General features: G+C 35.4%; 1 protein-coding gene across 4 annotated transcripts in view; it reads right to left on the reverse strand.

Annotated features, from left to right (window-relative positions):
* BCAR3 (BCAR3 adaptor protein, NSP family member) overlaps nt 1–22,124 on the reverse strand; it is a 97,681-nt gene that overhangs the window by 64,587 nt on the left and 10,970 nt on the right. The window lies entirely within an intron of this gene.

The raw sequence follows: 22,124 nt of genomic DNA on the forward strand, positions 1-22,124 counted from the left end.
ATCCTGTACAATGAGTCATAGTTGAATAACATCTCACTACATCCTTCCACTTAGAATAGAATGCCTTACAGGGCTTGTTCCAACTCTTACAAACCTGAGTAGAACATTGACAGTGAACTGATAAAAGCATCATGAAAGCTGCAAAAGACATAGCGATCAAGTCTTAATTCATAGCAAAGTCCAAAATGAAAAAGAAGGGCAAGGGCTGCCTGTAAAAGAATTCTTCCTCTCTCTTTACAAGGCACGAGGTGGCACTTACACAAGATTGCTTGGTCTTGACCTTTTGCCTACGGTCTTTCTGAGTGAGGAACACAGATTTGTGACGTAGTCTTCTGTCAGTTGTGGTCTGTTAATAATATTGTATCTTATTAAGCTGAAGACAGAGAGAGACATAGAAAGTGAAATGAAACTGCAAATGGAGGATTTTCTTATTGACAAGTTCTAAGAAAAGTACAGATTATAGTATTTTTTTAAACCCTGCCAAAATCTTAAGGTTTAGCTATTCTTCTTATTGTCTGTGCAAAGTACTGCTGTAATCTGTATTCAGAGCAGTACCCTAGGGTGAATCAGAGTATTAGTTTATCTTCTCTTTGCAACAAAAAAGCTGAAGTTTCCTTAATTCATTCTCAGTCATTAAGAGACAATGTGGAAATCTTTTTTTCCTACCTCCTTAAGCAGCAGAATATTGAAAACAATGGGTGTTCAGCAAACGCTATATTTAATTCCCAATTTTCTAAGAACAACTTTAAGATCAACTTCTATAAGATGGAGTGAACATACTATACCTATCAGTCCAGAGTAATTGAAGTTTCTTTTGGACATTTTCACTGTTTCTGATACTGTAAGCTAAGCAAGCGTAAGTGCATTTCTGTGCTATAAGGAGCCCCTTTGTTGTGATAAGCTATGTCCCTTGAAGGGATGAAAATTTTTTCTTTTAAAACATTAATTCATTATCCCTTTTTTTTTTTTTTTTCCTCAGAACAGAACTAGCCAAGATAACTGGAGAGTTGGTAAAAGCTATGACTCCTCTGAATAAAAAACAAAAAAGGGAAATGCTAGTGTGTCAGCTGTATTTAAGCTAATGAAGGAAGACCAATCTTAAAGCGAACTGACACACATAATAATATTGGAAAGGAAGTGTTTGGATACTCAAGAGTTTTCACTGCAAATTAATACATAACAGGTTGTAACACTGTTTTGAATAAATGCATTATCTGGAAATTTATGTTAAGTAAACTGAACAATTCTCTTTTTCCCATGTATGTGCATAAAATCATTACTGTTTTATTTCCAAAATAAGTTGCTGAATAACTCAATTATTTTTGTACAAAATTTCAATTTGATGTTAATTCATTAGAGCAAAAAGCATATCTATTTAAAGTGGAAAGATCATGATTAAATATTTCTTAATTTTAGTTATGTATTTTGACTGCAAATCAGATAGGTAAATCTGCACTCTAATGTCAATGTACTCCATTTTGTTATTCCAAACTAACCCCCCAAGAAAAACACAGAGTACAAACACAATATGCCCGCTCTTTAAACTTTAACAAAAAGATTGTAAGGAGGAGCACAGAAAGGGTTGGTGGTGTTTCTGGTAAGGAATAGCATAAATGCAGAGGAACAGTTGGAGCTTTTATAAACACTTTGTTCAGATTTTTTTTTTTTTTATTTTTTATTTTTTTTTTAAGAATCTTTAAAGAACTTGCTTAATTTTTGCAGCAGACAACAATAATGTGTGAAAATTCATCAAGGAGAACAGTCTCCTGCCTTGAAGCCTTCTTCCTTCATTCCAGATCATACACACTTTCTGGTTCGGCTTAAGAACTAGCTAGAGCAGTTGACATTACAGCAAAGACGTCTGGCTTCTACTGCTGTAAATTTACTACTTAGCTAAGAAGAATTTAATTCAAGATATTGTGCATCACTGTCCTCCTCAGCAAAATGGATAACAATCACCTTACCTTCTACTGCAGAGATTAAAACAACAACAAAAAAAACCAACAAAAGAACACACAACACACTGTAAATAGTTATTAGTAATTATTTTTAAAGGTAGAACACATCAAAGGCAAGTACTCAGACTTGGAAGAATTTAGAAATGGTATAATATGGTTGCTCAGCATATCCCCAGCATTAAGCAGGTTACTAAGTATGTGAAGTCAGGATAAGGCAGGCATTTTCTTTCATTATTTTTTTTTTCTGCAGGAAAATATACATTTGGGGAACTAATAAATGATAGAATGATTGTCCATGGAATGAGATCTACAGATATCGCAGAACTGAGATTCCGACTCGTGGCCTTGAACTTAAAACAAGTCCGTTGTATCCAAAACAAGACACGCTAAGTCTATATTTAAGTTTTGCACCTCAGAAAAATCTTTTCAAAGCCAGCTTTCAGGCTAGGTTACCTGTGAACTATTTTATTTATATATTTTTTTAAGTTCACTTTCAAAACAGCTGTCCAAAGGTTCTATATTACCATTTCCTGTGTTACAATGGTAGTATGAGTCACATAATAGCAATCCCTAATGTGCTTCTAAGTCTTACTGACTGAGTCCATTTGGGAAATTAGAAAAAGTCTTTTTCCTAGTTGTTACAAACCCTATATTTGAAGAACTCTGGTATACAAGCAGCATAGATGTGACAGAGAAACCAATTTTAATTAAACTTCAGTCTTATGAAACTTTGGTTAGTGACATACACACACACAAAATTGGTTGAAAATTTGTTTAGAAATGAATCCAAGGATATTTTGAATGGATGAGAATACCCAGTTATACTTTTACATTTACTTTTTAATTAGGAATACAGAGAGAGAATTAAAACTTGTCAAGTAGCATTTAACTGATGATACAGTATGTGTCAATAATGTGTCAACAATAAGAACTGAAAACACAAAAAGGACATTAGAGAGAAAATTTTGATCAAGTAAGACCTGTGGGAAAAAGGTCTTAAGAATTTCTCAGCAAGTTTCTAAGGATCTTCAAGATGACTTATGTAACATGGTACTTACTCAATAGTGAATACTACCTTTAAGCCACACTGCATCCATTTATCCATAAACCAAATTCATATAACAATTAATGCATTTCTCAAAATTCTTACCTATATTATAAAGGAACTTATATGTTCACTTTTGCAAAATGAAACTTAACTCTGCGTTCTTGCTCTGGTAAACATGCCCATTATTTACAATCTGAGGTAGCTACTACTAAATTGGACAAGCAGCATTAGAAACAGTAAAATGTTAATTTTATCTAGCTGACTGATAAGTGGCTGAATTTCACTGTGAGTTTTAGCATACAGCTATGAAAGACATTGGTTTTATTTTCCCTTTTCCTAAGACAAAAGAAAGTGGTTGTTTGTTTTGCTTCAAGTTGTACTATATCACCTTGCTTGAAATTTTCGCAAGGATTTTATTGGAAAAAAAAAATCAGTTCTTACCTCTACACTATTGTATTGTTCAAAAAGCATGCAACATTCTGCAAGATCAAGTTGGGTCAGCCAGTTACAAATAGGTATATGCTTCATTATCTACTCCCTCACCTCACAGTGCGTTTGACTCTGAAAAAAAACAACCTCCCTTTACAATTACTATCACTTTTGAATATCAAATGACTGAAGAACACAGAAAGCATGCAAGTCCTGTTATTATGGCCAAAGAGATGAATACCTTCTTGGTCACTTGGTAACAGGCAGTTATATATGCATTCAGAAGAATCTTAATTCACCATACCTAAATTGGTGGAAACATGACAACAGTTTATGACAATTGAGAGTCTGTCAATTCTCATTGTAATCCTCATACAAACAGAGGATGTTGATGGCTGCATTTTGTTTAGCTCACATGGCTGAATTATCTTTTAAAAGACAAATCAACAGAGTCACTCAGTGCTGTAGTAGCAATTACAAAGTGCTCATTCTTTCTTCAGTGAAAAAGTGTTTGTGGGGGGTGTTCGCCCAAGATGAGAACACAGTCAAGGTCAACCAGTTATGGAGAATGTCTGTGACTAAAGCACCTGAGAGGCTGTTAGAACTTGGTTTCCATGATATCGTTGGTATTTATCAGTAAGCAAAAACACTTTTTGCTACTTTTTCTCCTTTTCTACAACTTCTAAATTGATATAAAAGATAGACAATAAGATATAAGCATGAGGGACATAAGACAAAAGATAGACACAGAAAATGTTCTCCCAGCATCAGTGTTCTGTGTAAACAGTTATGTAAGATCTACATAAGCAAACAATTAACCTTCCAAAAACTGCTGAGTTTATGAAGAGATTTCTTTTTGCAAGCTTGAACGTATCCTAAATAAATTCAAGGACGCCCAGTTCTAAATCTACAACTTGTGTCCTGAACATTTTGTATTAGAGTGACGATGCCAGAAGCAGGAACTGCTCATGTTCAGACATGCAGTATCTTCAGTCTTACATCTTTGATATATCCTTTTATTTGAGTATTTTCCTCTCATCCATAGTTCAAGAAAAGGACTTGCTAATTAGTTTTGTATAAACTAACTAGAAGAATGACTTTGCAGCAGCTAACCACTTGTTTCAACATATCTCTCTACTCCAAACACGTGAGAAAAAGCTGCCTGGAGGCTGACATATTATGGTCAGCAAAAAGCCTGTGGTGCTCTCTGACAGACAGAGAGGTTGTTTAGCACTTCTGTAAGTCTTGGAACAGTGGAAATGTGTTTAAGTTTTTTTGATTAAATTAAATTAATCCAATGGGTAACTTCTCCCTTGAGTAGCAAGAAGAAAGGATGTTCTTATGACAGCACCCTGATCTACTGAATTGAACTTAGCTTTTACTACAGAAAAACAACCTAGTAATGTTTTAAGAACATGCAAAGAGTTGTGGTCATATGTATTGGAGCATATTTAAACCAAAAGCACAGTAAAAGGTGTTTTATATGTAGCTTTAAACCCAACTGCTCATATTGCAGGGCTTTACTCTGACATTAATTTGTTAGTTTTCTTCTTTCCCCTGTCACAATATGCCAGGACTACCAAATGATGTTACTGATAATTTTTGCTTGTTATGCTCCAGGCAAGGTAAGTGGTATGCAGTTATGTATTCTTAATTCAGCTAAGGTTTTGTTAAATTAGCTTCATTGTAAATTTAATATACATGCATACATACATACATATATATATATATTATTTTTTTTCCAAAGACACAAAGGTCAAGTAATTCAAAATCTCTGTGTATTCCAGGGAAAACGATTCATACTCCTTTTTTCAGCCACTGGGGATTCAGGCTGTAATTCAGGCTGCTCAGGAGTGGACCAAGCCATACATCTGAGGACAGTGTAGTCCTGTCCTCAGAGTTACTAAGGTGAGCCAGTACAACCAGGACACCAGGACAGTCAGCTATTTCATCTCATCTGGCAAGCCATATTTTAATACTTCCATGTTCAGGCTGAAAAGTGTTTTACCAGTCCTTTCATCATGACTTTCCTATGTTAACAAAATTGGTATGTATTGAAATGACATTGATATATAGTTATTGATGTGTATTGAAATTCCAACTAGCCTGTTGCTGTGACACTATCATTTATAAGGAAAAAATGAATTTACTGGGCACCTGCATAAGTAAAATTTTCCTTAAGGATTTTAATCACTTAAACTTGGCATGCCTTCCTACCTAGCTCCTTTGAATCAAGGGCCCACCAATTTTGTTTTCAGATGTACTCAGATGTATTTTAATTTTCAGATGCGTCCTGATTTCCCTCTGCCATCAGTGAAATCAAACCCTCAATGACACAGCATTGATAAAATTAATCTTCTCATAGAACAGTCTGTACACCTCATGACCTATAACAAGGTATGAATACCACTGACCAAAGGTCTGCTCTCTCTGCTGATCGTAACATCTTAACAATTTATGCTTAACTAAGCAATTTAGACAGCTATTTCTTGAATGTTCCATCACAACATGTTTGAACAACAGAAAAGTTTCTGCAAACTGAGGAAACCTTGAAAAACAAGTTACAGAGATTCTGTGTACCTCACTAGAGCAATTCATTATAAGCTACTGTGAGCGACAACTTCAGAGAAGTTTGGTAGAAGCTAGTTAGATTGAAGCAGGACAATTTTTAGATTTTAAAATAAGGATTTGTAGATTTCTACACCCTGAATCTACACATCTAGGGAAGTGGTATAGCAGTTTAGCAGGTAGTAATTTAAAAGTCAGGATATGCATGAGGACTCTGATCTTCCACTTGCAGAAAGAAACAAAACAATACAAATAACAAGGCCCTAAAACCCAACCTATTAGCACCTTTTAATGAAAAACCTATAATTTTAATGGAAGTTTTACAAATGGTGTAATGACAAAATAGCATAATGACCACATGATTTATCATTAAGAATTATAAATAGCCCTCCCAGTTTACAGTTGGAGGCAGATCAGGATGAAATACCAAAATTGAGAAGAATTATGTTCTAATATTCCTCATCAATCAGCAGAAATACAGCAAACTGTGATGATAATCCTTAGTCCCAAAGCATAACATTGGCATTTCCAATGTTATGCTTTGATACATGCTTTTGTTATATGAAATATCAAGCAAAACCAGTTGGAAATATGCTCTTAAATGCAGTTGAGTGAAAAGCTAGATAAACTGGAAGCAGTCATCATACTTGCAATACCACCGCTCAGAGATTCTAACATTTTAATACAGGAGATCTACCTTGTCTTTTGTGGCCCTGGTCATATTTCTATTTCTCCTCCCCCTTAACAAATTGCTGAGTTTAAACTGTGCCACTGACAGCATGCTTTAAGGCAACAGTGTCTTTGAAAAATCTCAGAAACTGTTCTATAAACAGAATACTAAATGCAGAGCGGCAAAGTCAGAAGTTAACTGTTGATGATTCAAAGCATGTTCATCTTTATGTCCGTTATTAATGAAAACAGTAACCTTTACCAGGATTTGTATATGCAGGAATGGTGAGCTGCTGTAGTTTACAGAAGACTTGTTCTAGCCCACTACCTTAAATGAAACCAGAAATTTTCTAGTTAAGAATTGAGTTCTTGTAATCTAATAAGGCTAATCTTTGGAAATGACAGGTCAAAAACAGTATATTGTAATACCATTTCCATCTTTTCTGCTTAAAAAAAAAAAAAAAAAAAAAGAGAAGGGCCTCTGTAAAACAGGGCAAGAGACAAAACCAGCAGAAATACCAGGGAAGCAATCTATCAGCAAAAGCAAATCAGACACTGATCAAACAAATACTGGCACTGTGCACCAGACAGTCCAGAGAAAGCACTGTTTGGACCAAGGAAGGAGTGGGAAACTATGACTTAAAACCAGTTTCCCCTATGTTAATCCTCTTGTATTCAGAGGAAATGAGCTTGGTACATTGTATATAAATGGGATTATATCAAAGATAAGCTATCCCTAGGATTTTATTTTTTTTTCTTCAGATAGGAACAACATGCAAAACCTTGAAGTTTTGGTTAGCTCTGCATGAAAAGGAGTAACAAACTAATAGGTGAAAACTATTCATCAGGTAATAATTACTATGGGCAGATTCTATCTACAGACTTGCGAAAGCCATTTTACAAGGGAAGACTATGTACATAAAGTGTCTTAGATGGGTAAGTGTTCCATATACAATCCACATTCAGAGAGCAAGGGGCAAAATGGAAAAAGAAAGTGTAAGAACATTACGTTAAAAAAAAAAAAAAAAAGCTAATGTTCTTACAATGATGTCTTAACAAAATAAAACAAAAAAACAAAAGTGATCACAGCAGTATCTCTGATAAATCTGATATTATATGTAGCAAACACCCAAGAAGCGCAAAGATGTGGAAGAAAATGTGGATGATGCAATTATTTTACTTAGGATAATGTCATTCTCAGGTTAAGAAAATCTGTGGCCTAGGAAAGTGAAGTACATACTTAATTCTCAGTTCTCTTGGAAACCAGTTACATCCATATAGTTTGGACTTAAACTATTAATGACTTCTGCACATTATGAACCCCAGGAGTGATTAACTGGACAGAAGAAAGAGAACCAAAAGGACAAATTATGTATGTGAAACTCCAATGCAAATGTTATCCACTTGTACTAACAAGGTGTTAGCTGCAGTTAACTGTATAATAAAACTTGTTTTCCATAAACAGTATCACACAGCTAAATTTTCATGATCATTCTATTTATACTTTTTCCAGTGTATTATTTATAAGCACAGTCTTTTTTTTTTTTTTTTTTTACTGAAACATTGAGGTTAGTATTAAGAACTTTTATGTTAGATTCTGAATTTAAAATAGATTCAAAGACTGCTAATGACATTCCTGTGCAATGGTTCACATCAGCTATTTAAAATAAATGCATTTGTTTATATGAGAATACAAATGCTCACAGTGGTTTTATGTAATTTTGGGTAAACCAGTAGAGAAGAAACAGCAACAGTCATCCTACATGTTATCTGCTTAAGTTAATAAATTAGACCACTCCAAAGATACTACTCAGATTTGCTCAGTGCGTACAATGCTGCTGGCATTATGCAGTAATCAGTCATGTGAACTGTGTTAAACCATTGTTAGGTTGTAAATGCACCTTCAAAAAAATTTAATAATACATTTGCATTTCCAATTTTGCTTTCTTCTGTACTGAAAAAGCAAATAAAATTTTGCTTTGACATATAAATCAAAAAACTTGAATGAGAAATAAAAACTCAGGTATTTGGCTAACTTCAATGCATGTTTTTAATTCGTGTTTAAATTTATTTTTCCCTTTTTCCTTCTGCACAGACCTCACAAAAATTAATAATATAACAAAATCTCATAAACTAACATACAAACCAATATTTACTTATACTTTCCACTTCAAATCTGGAGATTTGTTGTCCATATCAAATATGGAAATATCATGCCTACACTGACTGTGCACTTAGTATAATATAAGAGAACTTTATAATAGTTCAAGTGTTTAGTTTCTGCACTTTCCTGAGATGTGAATAAAAACTGTAAAAGAATTAAGAAATGTATTTATTTTCCAATGGAATGTCTGAACACTACTTCTCTATTCTTTGTCAAATTCATTTGCATACTACAATTAGTCTTCAGTTGCTTTCATCTACGGTTAGACAGATGACTGGTGGCATCACCGCTGAAGCCAGTTTAAGTAATTACCATCTATTACTAGCCTCTAGCCCTAGGTGCTTGTTTCGGCCCCGCACTGATTTCTTTGCTGGACCAGCACTAGCATTTACATAACTGTGCAGTGAAGGGGATCAAAGACTTAATCAGGCAGAGAAAATGACTCAAAGGCTGTTACTTCAAGTCAGATCACCCTCTTATTACTTCCTTCACTGTACAGCCATAGAAAAGCTTGTGCTGACACAAAGCACGTAATGATGGTGAAGTGATCAAACAGCAAAAGTGTGAATGTGAGATGTTAAACCTGAGATGATAATTCTCTCAAACTCTGTTGCAGGTTACAGACCATTTTGCCATACAGATCACAGTCTGCATGTAAATATACACTCTTTTAGGCCGTCTTGGATTGTGGAATAAAGCAAGCGAGGAACAGATTTACTTATTTCTGCTGACTGCGTTATGAAAACAATAACTACAGCGTATGGATGGGGTAGGCAGCTTGGGAGTGGCAACATTTTAACTTAACATAATTGTCTGATTCAGTGCAAAAGTCAAGGTCCTTAGACAAGAGAAATAGTAAAGCTGCATGGAAAATTTCAGTTCTAGTTTGTAATACGCAAGAGGTTTATTTCTTTTGCTCTAGAGCAATCCAAAAGTTGCGTACATATTCTAAGACATGTATGTTAAGCAGTCTCCTCTTAATGAGAGGTCAGGCTTGATTCAGATCTCTGTCTCTCTCCCCCATGGGAGTCTATGCAGAAGCTGTATTGCTGAAAAACTGTCCAAACATGCGTTTAGTTAGAATCACATTCCACTCCATTTAATGAAAAGAGATGAGTAACTTTATAGATAATTAATATTGTAACTATAATTTTTCCTTCAAATTATTTAAATAACAAACACATGCCCGATACAATTACACTGTAAGGATATGACAACTCCTCCTAGTGGAGGCACATCCAATACAGCAAAATTCAGAAAAACACAGATGTCCTATGTATTAATACCAAGCTTTTGCTGGTACTGACTAGCTCTGCATTTTTTTCCTACCCTCTTCACTGATTTAAACTAGACTCATGCAACTTTTCAGTACAATGGGCTTTTAAGGAAGATGAAAATGAAAATCACTTCATTTTCAAGTTTGCTGTTTGAATGGTTTTAACACTGGTAAGCATGAGCTATTTATACACATAAATAAGTATCAGGCTTTAAATCATTTTATAATTTTTCACTGTAGAATTATTTGTCACCACTACCTCCTAAAATTTTGGGCCAGACTGACATGAAGTAAACTAATTAATATGTGTTGTTAGTAATTAAGCCCTCGATTCACTTATGCTGAGCGTGCAGCCCTCTGGGGCTCCTTTTAGTTTCCTCTCTAACTCATACTTGGTATCAACTGCTCCAGGAGTGATTTCCATGTGAATGAAACCCCACTGTTCACCTGCATGAGCTACTCGGTTCCACCAATGGCACCTTGAAGGGCTCAGGCCATCACAGACACCCACGCTGTTTGACCTGAACTAAAAGGAGCAGTTTTTGTAGTAATAGCTCAGAGCAGACAGAAATAGGAATATGCAGAATCACACAATGTACTCAGTAAACTTATCAATACTTTCATTCTTTTATTATATAATATCGTATTTGCTTCATGTTTTCTTGTTCAAGCTATCAGAATGAAAATATTTTTGGTAAAATTTTGACATTGTTGCAAAGGACTTCAGAGAATTCCCGTCCTTAAAAGAAACCATTAGTGTAAATATTGTTTGCAGACTAGGCATTGAAATGGCACTTATTAACCTGAATTTTGCTAAATGTCTGACTGAACTAAAATCTATTACAGACTATACAGAAACAAACATAAAACATTAATCAATTTGCATATGTTGTTCTGGCCACTGTTAATGTAAAACATCTACAGAAAACCAGTTGGGATTAAATACAGACAGTCTCAGCAGCCACACAGCAAATTAAGATTATCACTCATAGCTAATTAGTCTGAGTAGAAGTTAAAGACAAACGGTTTATTGTGTCAGAGTAATTCATTTATATGAAATATATCTATTTGGTTTTGTTCTGTGATAGAGTTCTGTTTCCCAGAGATTTCACAAGCAATACCACAAACACTGAATTACTTTATCCTTATGTCAGATTTCAAACCACCTATTTTCTGTTGGAAGGCACAGACTAGTCATCCTTCATTTACAAAACAGAAGTGCAACTCTTTCTCCACTTCATAACATCAATACGTTTTGGTTAAGCAGAAGTTCTAAAACAGAAGCAGCAGTACTTCACACAACTCATGTTCAATGGAGAATATCTTGCTACAGATGTTTTGGGTTGCAAAAGTATAAATGAGCTGAAAAGATAATCTATGTAAGGAAATAAATTTAAATATAAATATATATATTAAATAAAAAAAATATATTTATAAATATAAATATATATATATTTAAAGCAGAGACAACCACAATCTCTGAAAAACCTTAAGCAATGAATTACCAAAAGCTGTGGTGATATCCTGAGGTAATAAGTACCTCTGTATACTTAGGTTCTTACATAATTTTAATAAGCCCAAGCTTGTTCTTTGAAGAGGCTGATATAATTTTGGTCTGATTCCACACAGATGTTCTTGCATTTAAGTTGGCACAAACCTACTCCACTAGTGCAAATTAATTCAAAGAACTTTGAAAGTGTCACTTGGCTCTTGCTGACTTTAACACTATCTGACCTAGCATAGCCGCAACTCCCAGCTCTATGTCTAGAGTAGCTTTTATCCATCTCCTGTAACTGGCATGAAGTTAGCCTGAATACTGTACTGCGTGTGCTTGTTGATTGACAGGAATGGTAGATGGTCATGACTGACGCAGATCAGATTTGCTTTGGCAGGTGATCAGACAGCAATCACGTGAATAAGTAATGATTAACTTAACACCTCAGCAGAAAAGACTATTACAAATTTCTAATTAATTCAGTATGTGCATCATAGCAGACAGCTTGAAGACTAGGGCTAATTGTAATAGTATTTATGTGATGCAGACTCTAGTTATAAATAAATACAACTAAGATCGTCAAGCACTTCAACAGAAAGCGCTGATCCCTACAGCCTAGTAAGTTTTTCCTCTTTCTGAATGCCTGTGTGGTCTTTGCAGGTAGATGAGAATTCATTCTACCTGCACCTGAAGTTAACCAGAACCAGCATGGTTGTTGGTAGTGCAATGCTGAACTTGAGCCAGTATACGCTGTTGAACAGAGAACCTATCATGCATCTAACAGTAACAGACTGTAAATGCATATGTCACGTAATCAGAAATCTGGTTAAAGCTGGCATGCTAAGTTACCCATGGGGAGAGGTGGCTCAAGAAAAACTGAAATTCCAACTGTGAATGCAAGCTACTGTTCCACTGTAGACAAATCCAATTTCAAATATTCTAGTCCAGCTCCTTTCAATTCTTCTGCCACATCAACCCACAAGTTACTAACCTCCACTGTGCCAAGTCTACTGTTTGAGGCCTAAAAGGCTGAACTGGAAATGGTCCTCTTTTAGAAAACAACAGCTCCCCATAGCGTATTTGTTTGTTTTCAAATGTGCAGATCCAGGACTTCAAATAGTTAAAGAACCTATCTCAAGTCCTTTAACTACTAGTTACTACTGCAATAGGTTTCTGAAATGCTTTGCCATAGAATAGATCTGAACTCACCTCTTGTGCCCATCAGTATAGGAAAAAATAAAAGGACTGCAGTATTTTTTAATAAGATTGTTTATACACAATATTTGACTTGAAGCACACACAACGCCTGAAATAGGCCCCAAAATTTTGCTGTTGCTGTTTAATAACAGTAAATACATTATTTTTGTTTGCCTTCTGGTGCTTGAACTTTTATGGCAAATTTAGGTCTTTCAAGTTGCTCTACAAATTATGTAACTTTAGAAGTCTGAAATTTTCATATGACCAAATAATTCTAGGAATTGAGTGCTATCTTATCTATCAAATTAGACTTGTGATAAAAATCAAACTGCCAGCACTACAATTAATGAAATAGAGCACAGGTATGCATCTGGTACATTGTGGCCAACGGACAACTACATACTCTCTTCACAAATTGTGGTTCCTTATGCTCCTATGTTGCAGGCTATTGCTGTGTAACAGAAGAAAGCCGGATTATGTTGGCACTCCTCCTGTGCTCCTGGGCTAAATCAATAATTTTAGCTTAAGATGCTGATAAATGTGGTTTGAGCAAACACAGGTGATTTTGCATTAAAGTTGATTAGAACAAAAATCTCAATTTATCTGCGCTTGGTTCCTCCTCTTCTCCAATAGCGTAATTGTCTTTGGCCTCCCTACTCTGCAATGTGCCACCACTGTTATGTACATTTATTCTGACTGCCCCAAATTTCTGAACTGTGTAGTTAGCAACAGGAATCATCTCTTCCTTCCTTCTTTCCATCTTCCTCTCCCTCCTCTCTACTACTCTGGAACTGCAAGCCATCTAGGCACTCATTTTTGTTGACTTTCATTTCATAATTTCAAGCACAACCCCTAATGTAAACTACTTCTATTTATTTAAATAATGGATTAAGCGGAAAAGACACTAGCCAAAAACATTTCATAGTGGTTACGCACATAGTTTATAACCGTTCCAGTTATATACTGAATCTCACAAAACCAACAAACAGAATACTGATGACAAAATACACTTAATGATAAGATCTAAAAGAACAGGAAATATAGATTGCTGCTACGCCATGGTGCTTTCATTTTAATGTAAGAGGCTTATTTTGTAACTTTTTATAGTAAATTACTCTGGAATAAAAATATTTCTTCCTTACTAAATACAGCAAACAAATGATATTCTATTGGAAAAATTCATTATATTATTTCTAAAACAGGTGAACAGCAAACAATTTCTACTACTTAAGATGTCTGCTTACCTAGCAAAGGTAACAAAATTACAACTCTTCAGGGGGTTTAGAGCAGCTAATAATACACTGGTTGCTACATCCAGATATACTTAATCAAGCAGCATAATAAGCAGTAACAGAAATAACTAACTTTGTCTGAAAGGAAATTATTCAGTTGAAAATTCAATGCCTCAGAAAGTAAAATCACTCTCCAATTTTATTCCTTTTTAAAATCAATTTATAATTACATGGGAAAAGAAAGAGTCCATTTCCTGAAGGTGATCAAAAAGCAGGCTTATTCAAATAAATTTTTGTATTTGGTGAGAATGATCTATAGAGCACTAGGCACGAGTTACAGCACAGCTACCAATAATAATAATTTCTGAGTAACATTAAAACTTGGGCTAAAAATTGCAACAATTTAGAAGCTACTTTACAGGGAGCTCAGCTATAAAGGGTAGTATTGCCAGTAATCTCATCAACCATCTTAATAAGTCAATTGTTTTGTAAGAGTCAAAGCTTTTACTTACTAAATTCTAGCATCTGATTGTGCACACAAAAAGCAACAACTTCCATTACATCTTTGGATCCAAATAGCTAGCTAGCTGAAATGTTACGATATTTGGTTTCTGTTTGGAGAAAACACTGATGGTGAGTCACGAATTTCCTTGAAGCAACAGAATTTACTTGCAAAGACGCTGCCAGTCATATCTTTGTGAACGCAGGGCAAGTCTGATAAACAAAAAACTGTTTCCTTTCCCTTTGAAGATACGGTAGAGGCAGTGCCAGGAATCCTATCACCAGATAAAAAGTACTACAGATAGATAACACAAATTGCTGAGCCAGTCTGAACTTGCTATGCCAATTCAAATTTGTTGAAAGTCTCTTTGATTAATTTTGTGGTAGCAAACTTTGTGCTTTATTAACTCTGTCTACATAACAGTTTGATTGGTCTTTCTGCAGATTGCCCAAAGGATATTTTTTCCCCGTCCTTTCCTGTTTTTCTCCTACACCTTGAGCAGCAATACTGCATCCAAATCATGAACAACCTTTAGCTGAGTAATTCAGGTTAGATTATCTTGATTTCTCAGGAACCACTGTTAGGCTTTCCTTATCTGCTGACTTCTGTACTGCAGCATTCCCAGTACCAAGCTTCCATCATCATCGTTACGTGCACTGAGCCTCTTCATCAGCAGGACTTCCAGCCTTGCCTCACCGTATCATGCAGGATATGCTGCAATACAGCATCCATGTCCAGGGAGGATAACCCCTACTGCTGTAGTACAGGACACCAGCAACTAGAACCTTAGTTCTTAAGTACAACTTAAAGGAACTCAGGTGTGATCCAAAGCAAAGGTTATTGCTCTAGCCAGGCTCTGCATTTACCACCAATATCAAAACACCTGTTGAATGGCAGAAGTGTAATCTGTGTGTTAAAAACTGATGTCTGCAAAAGATTTGGTGATAATAATAGTTTAACGTTCACCTAAAATCAGTTACTCAAATATTCAGAAACTACTGGGCCTGTTCAGCCTGGAAAAGAGGAGGCTGAGGGGGGACCTCATTGTGGTCTACAACTTCCTCGCGAGGGGGAGTGGAAGGCAGGAAGGCAGACCTATTCTCTGTAAACACCAGTGATAGGACCCACGGGAATGGTGTCAAGCTGAGGCAGGGGAATTTTAGGCTGGACATCAGGAGGAGGTTCTTCACCGAAGGGGTGGTCACACACTGGAACAGGCTCCCCAGGGACGTAGTCACTGCACCAAGCCTGTCTGGATTTAAAAAGCGATTGGACTGTGCCCTTAGTCCCATGGTCTAAACTTTTGGGCAGACCTGTGTGGTGACAGGAGCTGGACTTGATGATCCTTATGGGTCCCTTCCAACTCGGGACATTCTATGATTAATGCATTTCAGGTGTAGCACTGGGCTTCCAGCAGCTGCACTACTTTGCTCTTGATTGTAAAACATCTGTAATCTTGCAATAACTGGATAAACTCCTCATCACAAATTGTATGCTGTAACAAGTGAAAAATGAAGGGAGTTCTTCAGTGCTTTTAAAGAGTGTCAAACTCATGAAACTTTTCTTCTGGCATTTGTCTGAAGCTCTGCATGTTCTCTTTGGAAGAGGAAGAGGAGACAGAAACAACTTGTACCTTGAACAATAGTAACAGCAGATCTGCTTTTATATGTTTGCTTTCATTTATATTTCACCAATTTCACAGAAATTCTAAGTGTTAACAATAAAATAGCAAATCTGCATGCAAAAGTAAAACATGCTTCTATGTCATCAGTTTAATTTTGTGGAAAAAAAACACAACAACAACAACAACAAAAAAACAGAAACTAGCTTATCACCTGTCTTGGAAGGCTACAGGAGACAGAGCTACCATTGGGGGTGGGGGGGTCTGTTCCCTCTTGGAACAAGAGGTTAAGCAAGTTTCAACACTGACAAAATTGCACTGTGAAACTTGTGTTTTATTAATACAAATATCTGTGTTCATCTTAAAAGTCACACTGACATTAACTGATATGCATAGAAATATGATGAAAGTACACCAGTCCATAACACAGTAGGCACTGTACTAAGTATGTGAACAAATGTCAAAAGTAGCTGTTAGATGATCACATTAAATTATCCCAAGTACGGTTATCTACAGTATACAGAAATACTTCCGCAAGATGCTTAAAGTTGTATGGAAATTTTCTGTTCTCGGTTCTAATGATATGATTGGGCATGGGTGTACAGAGCTTGTACACAGAGAAACAGTGGGATACCAGGCAAGAACACTGCACTTGAGGACTTGTGCCTCTTATCCATATGATAAATCACTCTGAAAGCTTTCCTGAACTGTTAAGGATGATTGATAGTTCCCAAACTTCAGGACAGAGTAATGAGAGAAGTTTCTTAAACTGTGTTTGCTAATCTTGATCCTTCCTAATTTTATTGCAGTCTTTCTGAAGTCCCTCTCTGAGTATAATTATTCTATTTTTCCCCCTCCTCAAACTAACTTGCCCTTTTAATTTTCATTTTCCATGTTACAGTTTCATAGACTCCTCCACTTCTAATGAATTCTTTCTAGAAATATTTTCAAGAAGTAGGAAAAAGCACCATAGTAATAAGAAAGGCACAGGGAAATGTGGAATGCAGCAAAAAGGAAGAGAAATAAAAGATAAAAAAAAATGGAAGGAAAAGACATGAAGAACATTTTAAATTGAAGTTAGTAAAGAGAGTGAATAGAGAACAGGAATCCAGCACAGACCAAAACAAAGATCTGTAAGCCTGTAGTAAAGCATGATTTGAGAAAAAAAAAAAAAAGAGTAAACTGAATAGAATATTCTTTTTTTCCTTTTTCAACCACCATTTCATGAGCAGTAGTGCAGCTTTGCTAGAGGAAAAGTCTATAAACACATTATTTGCTCTAGAAGTAGATCAACAATTGCCTAGATAATTGTTTTCCATTTTTAAATGTAAAAAATCTCCCCATTGTTAAAAACAAAGCAAAACCAAGAAAAAAAAAAAAAAAAACAACAAACAAGAACAAGCCAATAACAGACTTGAATTAGATCAGTCGGTATGTGTCTGTTGACTGAAACCCCATGAAGTAACGCCTTCTTCGAGGCACTTTTTTGATTTATTTAATTTCATTAGGTCTTAAGGGACAGTTAACAGCAGAGGTATGGGCTTTGGCGGTTTCGTTGTTTTTGTTTTTAAAGGCTTTAATATTCTGAACAGTTGTTATGTAAGGTAAGAAAAAGACAGAAAAGTAAACTATTGAAATACAGTTTTCTGAATTCAGACAAGCAAATGAATCAAAATTCAAACTAACATATCAGTCTGCCTCAATCCACTATTTGTCAATGAAATTCGGGATTAAAAATTGCCCCATTTTTAACCTTTTAATTGCTTAATGAATCATCAACATTTATGCCACTCTTTCCAGGTGCCATCTACTGTGCCAGAAAGTTTCCAATGAATGGATTTTAACCTCTTAGTGTTTTCCAGAACGACAAGCCATATCATTTAATATTTGCTTTAGGTAAATGGTTTAAGATCCTTTGCCAAATGCAATAAAGAAGCAGCAAGTTCTGAACAGTTTGAAGCCAAAACTGGATTTAAAGTTTTGTTAATAGTTTAGAGCTAACAGTGGGAATAAAGTAAGACTGGATTTCAAAAGAAGAAATCACAAAGATATCAGTCCTCAAAGACATGTGTGTATACCACCTCTAAAAGAAAGGCATCAAACAGAGATGCCAGGGGAAAATAGGGATTCTGGAGTAGGAATTGATATTTCTAAAAATCATTCTGCTATTTAGTATCCAAACATTTCCAATACAGAAGTTCCAAATTCTGGATGTCTCACTCCAAAGAAAAGAGGTACTGTTACCCATATAGAAGGCCTCTGCAAGAATGGAATAGCATTTAGCATTTTAGAGAACTGTGTTACAGTCCATTAATGACAACAGCCCTCTGCACAGGTTAACGTTTGGTTTTCCACACATTCTTCTGTGCCAGCTTCATTGATGCTCCTTGACTCTGCTCCAGCAGAGACGATTACCTCAGCTATCAGTCAGTGCTATAAAGTGCACAGATGCACCAGCAAGCCCATACATTCAGCAGAACTCAAGGGGAACTTAAGCATAAAAATATTTATTCTAAATAATAATAGGTTTGAAAGTTACTTATAATAAGTTACTCTAACAACATCAGTTAAAAATACAAACTATACTGACTACTGCCTTGCCGTTTATTGGATACTTAATTCAAGAAATGCCATTTGCAAAAGGGTTTATTCTGTTCTCCCAAACCTATGTCTGCACAGAGCATTCTGTAAAAACAGGGTTGTATCATTTTCTTATTAAGCTATCCAGAACTAACAGGAGGTTTATAAATACAAGGCAGTTCTATGACATAATCCAAAAGATCATTCTTTGCTACAAAATAAATCTCATGAATTCCCACTAAAGATTGTTGAAATGGAGATTCTTCCTTACTCCATTAACAAAACGTTCATCAGATCAGATCTGTATTTCCAGATCTTCAAAATGAACTTCACATGCAAATCAAAGTACTTACACTGTAAATATGTGTATTTAAAACCAGAACCTACATGCAATTTCAATGGTCTTAATGAAATTACCCCCTCTTGGTCCAATTACAAATTGAAATTGTTTTTAAATGAACGAAATAAAATGAAATTTTAAACAAAATGAATAATTATGTATAAACTCTTATCAATGTCTTATATGTAGGTAACAACAAAAAAAATCTCTCCCTGCTCAATTGGAAATCAAGATGCTTTATATGCGATAACAATATTTATCTTCTTAAATGGTATCTGCCTTCATAAAAAGGAAGTCAAGAAAGAAAGAATGAGTTACTTTTCAGTCTACTATAGCTTTTATATCAGTGTTACAATAATATATCAGATAGCCCCAGTTTCAACTGTTTGAGACAAGGAAAATACAAAAAGAGACCAAACAAACCAAAAAGGAAGACAGGGTATTGAGAAAGCGAAACATATTCATTAAAAATACACATCTTTCTTCTCATTCTAAAATATAAAATGCCGATGATGATGGAGAGCTTGAAAAGCATAGGTTTACAATATTCTGTAAATGTTAGCTGTTGTTCAAAACCATCTAACTTTTACTGACTCTCCAAAACTACCACTAGGTCATATAGTTGCGAAAAATATTCATGCAACAGGGAGCTCCTATAGCAAGCCTAATAATGAGGGGATTAGAATAGAAAGTGAGAGCACTGGACTTTCTTTTCTGCCAACACAGTTCAAACCCCAAGCAAGAGGAGGATAAATGAGCCAGAGGGGCTTCATTCATTCTCCATCAAACAACACACCACAAAAGATCCATACATTATGCCAGGAAAATGCTCAGCAAGAATGAGCAGCCTTGGAAACAGAAATTCTTGACTCAAAGTCTGGTTGAAGGTCACTGCTCTAACACTGACAAATTCACTTGATTTGCATTTGATATATTGATACGTAAAGGATTTTCTGAGTTGTTTACAATCTTTTATTTCCTGCAAATCATCTGAAGATAAAGGCTAATATTAAACTTTTTGATTTCATAGCTAGATGGAAGAGGACTAAAAGAAATGCTTCACATTATTGAAAGAACTACTGAAGACTTTTTCTCTAATTTCTGTTAACTGAACTCTGTTAAATTAAAAAAACCAATGTGTTTGTATAAAGGAACACAGATTCAAAGTTTCTAGTTTCCTCACCAATACTTCCCTATATAGTAATAAATCTACATCCAATCTGCTAGTTCAGATCATGTTTAATAGCTTCAGAAAATTTCTGTTACCTAACAGGATAATGATGAACTCATGTTTATTGATTTGCTTAAAAAAGGCAAAAAACAAACAAGCAAACAAAACAAAACAAAACAAAACACAACTTTATTTCAAGACAAATCTATGCTACATTGATTTTTTTTTTAATTCCATGATGCTCGAATCAAATGAGATTAGACACAGTTACGAAAGCAGCACTAATCTGATGATACAACTCTAACAAATAAAGTGACAGGCCTATTATTGAAAATATACAGAAAAGGCTCCAACAATGACTAGATTGTTTTCCTTCTTTTCAGAAACCTGTTTATATGACATTGAGAGCTCTTAGCACGGCATCTAATTATCATTCCAAACATACAATCCACTGCAAAGGATTCTACAATCCTTGCACAATTTGGAGCTGTAATTTACTGCAGGAACTAATGCCGCACTTAGATATCTATCTTCAACACAAGTCAGGTAAGTGTCTAAACATTGGGACTATTGATTGCAATCAGCTGCTAGGGCAGGAAAAAAAAAGTGCATTAAATTAATGGTTGCATTTAAGAATTTTAGATTTAGCCGTTTGTTATTTGAACTCAGTTTATTACTGAGAGCAGCCAAAGAGGAAGACACAAAGAAGCATTTGCTTCTTTGCAAGCACTTGATCAAATGTGCTCACACACAGGGGACCTTCTCTAAGGTATTCTTTAGCCAGAGACTTGTATCTTCCCCTGGCTGATTCATGAATTAAAACCAGCTTTAGATATACACTGCAGTGCTTCAGCAGTATGAACTATAAAGTCTGTGTTTTTTTTTTTTACCAGATAATAAAATAAAAATAATAATAATAAAAAGTCATTCAGAGTATCTTAAATGCTTTGCCATTCAAGGAATGAAGACACAATTTCTCATTCCTTGAAGTCATATTTCAAAGTCCCTAAAATTCTAGTGTCTCTGTCAATAGTAGTTGCATTTTAGTTCCCCTGGTGTTGAAGCATGCTAGACGCAAGACTTGAAAAAGCGTGAACAGAGGAACGTGAGTGGATCCTAAAAGCTTTAGCATGCATAATGACATCACTTAAATAAGGAAATTATAAAATTAATTGCACTATGAGGTCTTGCTAAGAACAACAAATGCATTTCACAGTTCTTATTACCAACTCCTTCCTTTCCTGGTAAGCATGGCACATAGAAAGAGGAATGAAATCCCCATGACAGGATAAGCAAGGTGAGGACATGACATGAACTATTGCTGTAGCTACACAAAGTCTGTGTGCATACTTAAACATTTTCTTTGGTGGTGCCAGACACTGGTGAGAAGAATGCACTGTTATCATTGAAAGGAAAACTGGAGCCAGGAGCATTCTGGTATTACACAATAATGGTGGTGAACACAAAAACAAGAAAAGGCTGAGGATCAAAACAGCAATGTTTAGAAAAAGCAGATTATGTATATAACACTATTTTACTAGGAATTAACGGATACTGCATTGCACTTCATCACCCTCTGGTGTTGACTGGTGCTGAGAGTTAAAATTCAGAGAAAAAAAAATCCACTCAGTAACATTACTAAATGCGAAGCCACTCCTGATGTACATAAAGAACTGGATTCTATTCTAAAGCACCAACTGGTGCCCCAAATCCAAGAAATATAGAAACACCAGAACCCAACCATATAATTTATTCAAACAAAGGTTTCTGGCTATTATCTTATACCAGCGCTTATTTTTGGTAGTTTGGTGGGTGGAAGAGTTACTTCTTAATATGTCTCTTTGCTTAAAACGAGCTGTTTAGCATTAAAAGGT

Source organism: Aythya ferina (assembly GCF_964211825.1).
Source record: "Aythya ferina genome assembly, chromosome: 8".
Taxonomy (NCBI): domain Eukaryota; kingdom Metazoa; phylum Chordata; class Aves; order Anseriformes; family Anatidae; genus Aythya; species Aythya ferina.